General features: G+C 42.1%; 1 non-coding gene across 1 annotated transcript; it reads left to right on the top strand.

Annotated features, from left to right (window-relative positions):
• The first annotated feature begins 5,639 nt into the window (after positions 1–5,639).
• On the top strand, positions 5,640–5,712 carry TRNAR-CCU (transfer RNA arginine (anticodon CCU)). Its single transcript has one exon. It is a non-coding gene; the product is annotated as a tRNA-Arg (tRNA).
• The last annotated feature ends 5,117 nt before the right edge of the window (positions 5,713–10,829 follow it).

Here is a 10,829-nt window from a genome sequence, read left to right as displayed (position 1 = left end):
TATTGGTTATTCTTGGCCCTTTGCATTTTCATATAAATTTTAGAATCAGTTTTCAATTTTCATGAAAAACTCTGAGGATTTTGATAGGAATTGCATCAAATCTATAGATCAATTTGGTAACAGCTGGCATCTTTAATCTGTGGATCAATTTGGGAACAGATGACATCTTTACAATAGTGGGCTGACGTAGCTTTTTGATTGCTGATGTTGTTCTGGATATAATTTTATCTCAAGTTGTACAGAATACTATTATTATAGGAAAAGAAAAGAAGCCATAAGGAAGAACATGTCTCAGGAATGCTCTCAAAGAGGAATTAAGGAGGAAAGCATATCTCCCTTAGGAACCAGGGTTCAGAAAAAAACATAGCTTTGCACACGGCTCCTGAAATAGGTAATCCATCAGGACCCAGCCAGGAAAATGAAACTACCAGAGGCAATTTAATACAGGAAATAATACTCAAGGATTAGAAAAGCTGAAAAGCAAATAGGAGAAAATGAGGAGACCCAGAGATTGTTAACTGCAGGCAGCTGCTACGCCCTGAGGGAATGCTGGGTAAAGAAAGGATGTGTCTTTGCTGGACCCCAGAAACATGGACCACCTGGTAGGAGTGGGAAGCTTTACAAGCTACAAAGGCCATGGGGCCATGGAGGAAGGGAGCTAGAACCACAGAAGAGAAACAGCCACTGCTAGAGATGCATCCCCTTCCTCCCAAGAAGAGAAAGGGGGATAAAGACCCTGACTTCTCCTTTCTTTCAGTGCAAGTACCTCTTAGTGGCTGAACATACCTGGGAAAGACTGACAGGGAAGACTGTAAAATATAGTTTGCAAGGGCCAGTCTCTCCAGCAATACAGAACAGAGGAAGGAATCAGGAAGCAAACAGACAAAAAAATGGCATATAGTTCAAAACCACAGGTTAGCAGTACAGGTTCTGAATTTAGATTTTTCTCTCAAAATTTATGAATTCATTTCATTTGCATATATAAATTCTTACTATATATCAAGGACTGTAGTATATACATATTACACTGGCTATAGCAGATTACAGGGTTAATCCCAACATTAATGGCAAAAGGAAATATCCTCCTCCCCCTGCTCTAGCAGAGTTCACTAGTCAGAGAGTAAAGATGGGAGAAGTGTAGGGTAGACTCCAGGTCTACAGAGGAGGGTGAGAGAGCATGGCATGCCAGGAAAATGGCATTACCATGGAAACTGCTGCCCTGCAGATGTACATCTACAGAATTCCCTGTGTTTGTGGCCAATAAGATAAACATTTATCTCTGTGACTTTAAGGTTTTTTCCTGATAAAGACCATGTCAATAAGTAGTTTTCCTTAGATGATCCTACAATACATTTAGTACCTGGTTTCTCATGTCAGGTTAGATTCCTAATACATTTTGACATAATTAAGAAATCATGAATCAAATCTTCATCTTAAGAGGAGATAGAAACTATTTTTTTAACCCACTAAATTATGGGTAATATACCTCCATATAGCTTGCAAGAAGATATATATTAACATTTCTAAAAAGAGGTCAAGAGATGGGACTTCCTTGGTGGTCCAGTGGTTAAGACTCCTTGCTCCCAATGCAGAGGGCACGGGTTTGATCCCTGGTTGGGGAACTAAGATCCTGAATTCTTCACGACACAGCCAAAAAAAAAAAAAGAGGTCAAGAGATAGAGCTACAACCATTCAGGTGTGACAAAACAGGGGATCTTCCTCTTCAAATGGGGCTTGCAGAAAATTAGATGAACAGGTGCACTTATTTGTTTATATACTGGAGAGAAAGCAAGAAATAGATATTGAGAACTAGGGGAGATAACTATGATTTGGGTCTGATGGGTTGATAAGATCATTAGGTGCTTGACAAATCTATTATAGTTAGCAACATATCACATGGTAAGGATCTAGAATGAAGGCTGCTTGCCTGTCTCTCATGTGTTCCTCCTCCCAACATACACACACACACACACACACACACACACACACACACATACACTGCAGCAGATGCTGCTGGTTTTCTGCCCATTTCCTTAATTTCCCTCATTCTTACCCTTTTGGAGCACACTGGCTTGATTTCCAATGGCCAAGATCTGCATTTCTTTGCCGATAGCTCTCTCTGGTCACCAGAGCAAACAGAGCTGTGCAAATGGCAAGTTGGAAATGCTGAGGAATCAAGACCCCCAGGAGCAGCCCTCACCCAAACATGAGGTGTATAAACACCCCAGATTCACAGCTCCCTCAGAGGTATGTATTCTACGTAGGCCCTGAGAGTTTCCCAGCGAGACTGAGCTTAGTTACACACAGTGGAAATTTTCTTGATAGCAAGCTCTTTATGGCTGACTTTCCTTTCCTGTTTTTCTTCTCTACTCTCCACTGCTGTTTCTTGGGATTACCTCCAGATAAATTACTTGCAGTCAAATCTTTGTCTCAGGGTCTGCTTTTTGGGAAAGTTGAACGATGACACATACATTCACAAACATAGAGCAGGATGTTAAATAGAATTTTTCTTATTATGTCTGACTTTTGACTGAAGCCTCAAAGCTAGGCAACATGGGTTTTAAGTACTCACATGTTTCGAAGAGAGGAGCCAGTCACATTTCTACAAGACTTGTTAACAGGGGGCCAAACTGGCACAGTGGGTATCACTCACAAGTCTGTGTAAGGGAACACTATAGATACAAACCTAGAAATGCAAAACTATAAAGGGACTGGTTGGAGAAAGAACTTTTTTGAAGAGAGTTTGTAGGGAGTCCTGTACTGTTTCATGATGCTTCTTCCTATCTCTGCCAAGTTGGGGGCCGCAAGAAACTAACATAAAGTGGAGCTGTCTGCAGGAAGGGAGACTGATATCTCATTTCCTTGCCAGACACTTGCTGAGCTGCAGAAACCCATAGACTCGCTCCAATGCCAATAGAAGAGAGTGAGAAGGAGATCACAGGGCAATTTAATTTGTGTCCCCAAGAGTTTGAGAGTGAAGTGAACAAGGTGGAGTGGGCAGGAGGTCAGCTGGAGCAGCCTCAATGGCAAGTTAAGGGGAGAGGACAGTAGCTGGAACATCTGCATGTGCAGAGTTTTCCCTGGGCTAAGTGGCCTCCACAGAATGCTACTGGTCTCAAGTCACCCCCAAAGGCCCCTGCTTGAAGGAGCAAGGGGATCCCCGAGATGTGCTGATAATGGTAGCTGAGAGGTGTTGTGAGAGGTCAGAGAGCATCACTCTCGTCAGGGACTGGGGGAGTGAAGAGGTTCCCATGGAGGACTCTAATGAATCAACAAAGGTCCCCTGTGAAAGGGCCAGCCAGCATCTGGAGGTGTGCCACAATAGAGGGCACTGAAAACCAACAGAGGACCACAGACGACACTGGCCATCTCTGGACCCTCCTCCATCTCTGTCATCCTCCTCTTCGGTCCAGACCTGAAGGAGCTGAAGGGAGGGGTAGGATAGGAAAGAAAGAAACAAGGAAACAAAAGGAGAGGCGAGCCCTTCCCTCTTCCCCATGACTTGTTCCAGGACAGGCAGCAGCTGGGAGTTAGAGGGGCTTTGAATTGGGTGAAAAATAGAAGTTTGGACTATTGTAATAGTCCAGAGTTAATGAAAAGCTATCGTTTCTGCCTGAGATGTTGTTCAAGGGTCAGAAAAGGAGCTTTGACAGAAATGCTTGCAGACAGTTGTAAGAGAAGACTGAAGCTGTTTCCTGAGTGTACCTGCCAAGTTCATCATGTTCAAATGGTTTGTTTATGTGTAACATAGGATAGAAAAATGCTTGCACATTGTTTACACATATGAGTACTGTAGTATAAGGGGGAATGCTCCAATAGGACCAGAAATCATGAAGAATCCTTGAGAGATAAAAGCAGATAGGTAGAGAGTGAAGGAGAAAAATCACAGCTCATAAGATAGGACTAATGCAAAAGATCAGAGGAGGTTTGGAGTTCTGTCAAGCCCAGAAGCTGGGGAGGAATGTGGGTGTGAATGTTGAGGAGTTTGAGTGGGGTCCCTAGTGGAAGCACACAGATGGTGTGGTCCTCCCCTTTTCCAGCACTTGTGCCAAGCAGTGAGTAGCAGAGATGTCAAGACCTGCATCCTGTTCCGTTGGGTTCTTTCCACCTCTTAGGAGCAACCTCTTTCTATCTCTGATGCCTTGATGTCCAGGGGCCTATTTCTCCTCTTTTCCTGAAAAATCCTTCTCTATATGACACTCTTCATAGGGATTTTTGAAGTTTGGTTTCATTCCAAAATATGTATCTCAATTTGCGGAATTTCTAGCAACAAGCCAGAAATAATGGTCATGACTTTGAAATCACAGTAACTTCAGGCCAACATATCTGATACTGGAAAGCAGAAGCAGTCCTGTGCTGATTGTTTTGAAGTCTCCCTCGTGTACTCTGTCTGGCCTTTTTCTCTGTGCTCATCCTCAGGAGTCATGAAATGTAAGTTGGTTCCATCTCGTGATTCTGAGAGATCTGGTGGACTTCATAAGCACTCTTTGCTCTGAGAGGAGGCATTCTTTTGGTGGTGCTGAATTTTAAATTATTTATGACGAAGATTAGAGCATACCAACTCCCAGGCAGGCCTCTCCTTTACAAAAATGTATTCTGTAGATGTAAACTCCAGAAAAACTCCATGTAGGCTAATTACAATTTTATACCTATGAATATTTTATTTCTCAGTAATTCATAATGGTCCTCAAGGAGCCATTACCATTAAGTAAATATGCATAATCAGAAACCTCCCAAGATTGTAATTGCCCATATTTTTGTTCTGGGTAACATGTATGTATATAGTGGGCCACTTGTCAGTTTTATTAAAGGGTTGTTCTCCATCTCTTTCTCCCACTTTCCTAGATGCTTTCCTTTCTTTTGCATTCACTCACAAAGCTGAGAAAACAGCACCGAATAATTTTATCCTGCTATACAAATTCAGTACTGCCTAAAACTAAATTACCAATGGATGGGCCAGTCTCAACATTTTGTCTTTTAGAAGGCATATTATCCTATTACGTATGAAAATAAATATTGGAAGACTTACTGGATTTGGTCTTTTCCCCCCAGAAGTAAAGTGAAGGCAGACTTCATAGCTAACTAAGGAAAGGAGAAAGAACCTTTGTAGGCATATGACCCAAGGGGCAAAGTGGTACCCGGCTCCTGCAGACTAAAGCAAAAGTCTCAGGGCTCATCAGACCTGAATCTTGGGCCAGTTTCTAGCCTAGAGGTGGAAGAGGAATTAAAGGGGCATCCAAAAGGCCCCACTGAATCTATAGCCCCAGGAGAGGTTGAAGAAAGGCCAGAGCAGCACGAAGGACAGCAGTTGCTTCAAGGGAAATGGTTGAGTCACTGAAAAGTGAACTTGAATTACCCCCACTCCTGAATTCACCCAAAACGCCATGAAATGGATAGACAATATTTCTTCAAAGCTAGAGCAATGGTTTGTTTGCATAATAAGTAAGTGTTTTATTGTGATGCACTGAACACTGTTTTGACAGTGGGAATGTAGAGCAAGAAAGAAAACAAGAAGAGTATATAAGAGACAGAGTGTCATACACACAAGTTCCTACCCCCTGCTCTAAGTAAACCCACACACGGGTGTTCTTGGATGCTGCTACCTCTTGTTTTGAGGTAAAAGGGCACAAAGAGGGACTTCCCTGGTGGTCTAGTGGTTAAGACTCCGTGCTCCTAATGCAGGGGGCCTGGGTTCGATCCCTGGTCAGGGAACTAGATCCTGCATGCTGCAACTAAGAGCCTGCATGCCACAGCTAAAGATCCTGCATGTGGCAACGAAGATCCCACATGCCACAACTAAGACACAGCTCAGCCAAATAAGTAAATAAATAAATTTTAAAAAGGCACAAAGAGGCAACGAAAGCCTCAGAGAAGGCATTGAAATGACAAGTCAGTCAATGGCCCCCAAGCCTCTCGTTTCCATACTCTCTTTTCCATTTCTCCCGGGCCCTCTAGACGAAAGGGAGACACCAAGAGAACTTTGGGAGGTGAGGAAGAAGTAACTTGGGGACCACACTCTGTCTCCTTGTCATTCTGCTCTAGAGTAAGCATCCAGATGACCCAGCTTCCATCATCTTCCTGTCTCAGTACCTGATAACATCCCACCATACCAGTTCTAAAAGTGAAGTGGTAATCTGTACAAAATGTGCTATTACAAAGCGCTAATGAATGCTGGGAGGCTCCAAACCAAGCCAACATTACTCCTGGAGGCATTTCAGAGCAACCTGTCCCTAGAGACCTCCAAGGGGAGAGAATCCATGAGTACAATGTCACACACAGCGAGAGGTTCCCCAGGGACCCACTTCAGTTAAGGACCTTCTCAGGATCTCTCAGCTCATACCTGTGGGTTATGGCCCACTTGGTGGGCCAGCTCTGCTCTTGCTCCACACGGAAACAATAACTCCCATAATTATATTCTTGGGGTGAAGGTGGGGCCGCTGAAGTGGACATTTCTGTGAACACTGAAAAGTGCGTGGTGGGAAGCCCTTCCAGAACTCCTAGGAGGAGGGTGCAGGCCTTTTTAAATCTCTGTCCCCTGACAGCATTTGATCTAACTTCAGTGGGTCAAGGAGGTATTTGTCTCGGGGTGTCACTTGACTGCCTCTGCTGACCTCAACTGTCCACAACGAATACAGTTTACCCTGTGCCTATGGGCTCAGCCTTGCCTGAATCTTAGGACCCCTCTTAGCCTCTGTTAGGAGAGATTCACAGAGTTCAGCATCAGGCCACGTTTCTATGTGGTCGGGCTCAATCTGGAGTCTGACTTCTTGTGACTAGTCTTATTTCTGATTCGTCTCTGACCTGTCCTCAGCCACCTCTACTGTAGCCCAAAACTATATAATGTATGATTAAGAGTTTGGGACCTCACTCCTGTAAATGGTGTCTCCATATTTTCAGGTGCTCTGCCACAAGCCTTGGGGTCATCCTCAACTCCTCTATTCTCTCACACCAATAGCTGATCTTTTAGAAAATCCTGAAGACACTTAATTGAAAATAAGTGCAGAATCTAACTGCTGGTTTCCACCTCTAACTACTACTACCACTACTACAAGTCACCACCATCCCTCAGCGAGCTAAATGAATGGCCTCCTCACTGCTCTCCCTGCCTCCACTCTGGTCTCTTTATAGTCCATCCTCCATATAGCAGCCAGACAGAGACTGAAATGTTTAGTCATGTCACTGCTCTGTTCAAAATGCTCCAATGGCTCCCATTTCACTCACAACCAGCCTTTCATGATTTCGCTTCCTTTACCCCTCTCACTTCTCCTCTCATGCACCCTGCTCCAGCCACACAGGCCTCTGTGCTCTTCCTAAAACATGCCAAGCATCCTTCTGCCTCAGATCCTTGGCACTTTCTGTGGCTTCATTGCCACCTTTTCAGTGAGGCCTTCCCAGACCTCCCCTCTCCCACTTTGCCAGCTCTCCTTATCCTTTCTCCAGATTTATTGTTCTCCAAAGTACTTATTACCACTAGTAAAACAGCACATTTATTTTACTTATTTGTTTGCTGCCTACCTCTCCCACTAGATTGCAAGCTCCATGAGGGCAGGGGTTTTTGCCCTTTTCATTCTGTACTCTATTCCTGGCACCTAGAACAGGGCCTGGTACATTGTGGCTGCTCAGTGCATGTTGCTGAGTGAATGACTGATGAACAACCAAATGTGGGAATCATTATTAGGGAGGACATTCAACCAGTAGGAGGGTGGGTGGTTTACTTTTGAGAACATTAAAACTATGACATTGTGTAGCATTTGCTGGGTTAAATTCAAATGTTAGATTATTTTTAAAAACTATTCAATTATGTTCACTGGCATTTACAATGTTTGGATATTTTCCATAGGCTACAGTTTTTTGTAAATACTGCTAAGCTGTGTGTTTCTTATATATTGAAATATTTTAAGAAATCCATAATAATGAGTAAAAAATTGCTAATTTTTCACTTTCAGTTTCTAAAAATTAATATTTTTTGAAAATTTAGAAACACTACAATGAGTGAGGATACAAAAAGTTTACTGAGAATCTGTTTTGAAACTTTACCCAGGGTCAGTCTTGTTCCTGGAGGACAAATAACAGTTTCCAAGAGGCGTGGGTTTCTACAGGAAGCATAGCTATTTAGTAAATGTCATAGGCTAAAGAAGCCACAGAAAGTGGCTTTTGCTTGTTTTGTCTCCCATGTTCTCAATTTCATTTAAAACATCATTTTACTTTTGCCTTGGCTGACAAGTCAGCTCATATGCCCATGGGGGCTTAAAAGAATGTGGCAACCTGAGTTGCCATTTGGTTGTAGGATAAGCAGTTTCTTAACTACTCTGAGGCCCAAGCGCTCAGGGTGAAATCGCAAGATCTGTGGCTTCCCACGTGCCAACTGTATGTTTTCCAGCCCAGATGAGTTTAGGTGGAGCAAGATGTGATCCAACCATATCAAGTTCTCAAAGGGCAGTGACTGCTCTCTTGAGAGTAAATTATTCTTTATCACAATAGTAGAGACAATTGTGTCTGCAGCAGATGCCCTCTGGTCCTGGGGGCTGGCAAGCAAAGAGAGGGCTTGAATGAAAATCATCAAGCACATGCTTAACTTCTCACCTCAATCCAAGTGAAAATGGGAGTCTCTTTGGCTTCTTCTAACAGGAACCAAAGTTGTCCTTTGAAGCCAGAACAAAGCCAGCAAAGAGTTCACAACTCTTACACTTTAGCAAGTGTATCGACAAAGGTCATGTTCTGTTTCGCTCACATTTTAGTATGTGGCTAGAGGAGGGAAGAATTAAAATTAAATTTTAATTTTAGATTAAATGGACCACTCCTTCTGATGTAACATTTTTGTATGTGGCCTGTGATATTGTGATTTATAATAAGAAATATACATTTAGTCTCTGTCCCTGTTTCTGGCAAAGAGCTCCTAAAACCCTTGGAATTTCCTAAGAGTGATAAAGTTGCCTTGATATTCAGAACAAACCTCTTTTGACTGAGTTTATGTTAAGAAGGTGACTTTTGAAAGCACCTAAGGATGAGAGCTGGTTGTTGGGGGAACCAACCACATGATTGGAGAGCTGGAACTTTCAGTCTCATCCCCTGACCTCCAGGGAAGGGAGAGGGGCTGGAAGTTGAATTCATTAATCAATCATGACTATGTAATGAAGCCTCCATAAAAATCCCGAAGGATGGGGTTTGGAGAGCTTCCTTGTTGGTGAACCAAAGTGCTTGCATGTGCCATCATGCTGGGCCCCAAACTCCATGAGAACAGAAGCCCCTTTGTCTGAGACTTTGCCTTGTGCATGTTTTCATCTGGCAGTTGATTCATGTCCTTTAATATCCTTTGTAAAAAAACAGAGATCTATTGACTAAACTGGTTTCCTGAGTTTTGTTAGCCACTCTAGCAAACTAATTAAATCCAAGGAGGGGGTCATGGGAACCCTTCATTTACAGTCAGTCAGTCTTGGACTTGTGATTGGCACCTGAAGTGGAGGGCAGTCTTGTGGAACTGAGCCCTCAACCAATGACATCTGATGCTATCTCTGGGTTGACAGTGTCAGAATTGAGTTGACTTGTAAGACTCCCAGTTGCTGTCTTATAGTTGCTTGGTGGTGTAGGGAAACCCCAAACTGCCCCCCAACACACACATTTGAATTGGTTCATCAGAATCTTCATGGTCAGAGGAAAGGAGAATTAAGACTAAATTTTAATTTTAGATTAAATGGATCACTCATTCCAGTGTAACAAACATGCTCTGAGCTGCTAATTAGATACACAGGTAGATGTAGATGTCAAAGACGTAGGTTACATAGATGCAGGTGCTGATATAGATGATGTGGTTTATGTAGGTATTGTAGATGTTGCTGTCAATCACATAGATGTAAATGCACATGTAAATGCTGTAGATATAAAGACAGATGTAGACAGAGTAGATTTCAATATAGGTGCAGATGTGCATGGCATAGCTGTAAGCATGGTTGTAGATTAAATTTTTTCAATCTCAGCACTATTGATATTTTGGGCTGGATATTTCTTTGCTGTCAGGGGCTGTTCTGTGTATTGTCCTAGTTGCTGGGGGCACTCTCTCCCCCACTCACAAGTTGTGACAATCAAAAATGTTTCTGGATGTTGCTAAATGCCTCTTGGGTGCAAAGTTGCCTGGGTTGAGAACCAGTGATGTAGCCAATGTAGATACTGATGTAGATTTAAGCATCAGTGTAGATGATGCATATGATGAACATGAAAATGTAGCTGTAGATGATATAGATGTAAGCATAGATGTAGGTAAAGTGTATGTAAATATGGATGTAGATGATGATGTAAGAGTAGATATGAATGATATAGCTCTAAACATAGATGTAGATGATGTGTTTGATATAGATAGATGGCATAAATATAAATTTTATGATCTGGGCAGGAAAATGTAGGTGTTAATGATGCAGATGACACGGATTAAGTATAGGTGATGAGATAGATATCTAGACAGATAAATATAGAAGTAAGTTTCCCAACTTGAATTTAAGTTCTTTGAAGGTGGTATATATTCATATCTCCAAGAGTAATTTGGAGGTGTTCATTAATGATCTGTTGATTGTTTAATTAGTTCTACCACTTAAGAGCCAATAAAGTTCTCTTTAGTATTTCAAGTATGCTTTCTATTAAGAACGGATTATCTTTAGGAAAGTTTGTGGTAATTTAAAACCCCAAGTTATAAACAAATGTATGTGGGTAGACATTTAATACACTTAAAGAACATCCTTCATATATTTTCCCAACATTTTATTATGAAAAATTTCAAACATGCAGAAAACTTGATAAAAAATTTTATTTATTTATTTTTGGTTTCACTGGGTCTTCAT

The sequence above is a fragment of the Eschrichtius robustus genome, chromosome 16 (assembly GCF_028021215.1).
Source record: "Eschrichtius robustus isolate mEscRob2 chromosome 16, mEscRob2.pri, whole genome shotgun sequence".
Classification (NCBI taxonomy): Eukaryota; Metazoa; Chordata; class Mammalia; order Artiodactyla; family Eschrichtiidae; genus Eschrichtius; species Eschrichtius robustus.
The sequence above is the reverse complement of the archived record's forward strand: the minus strand, read 5'-3'. Positions and strand labels throughout refer to the sequence as shown.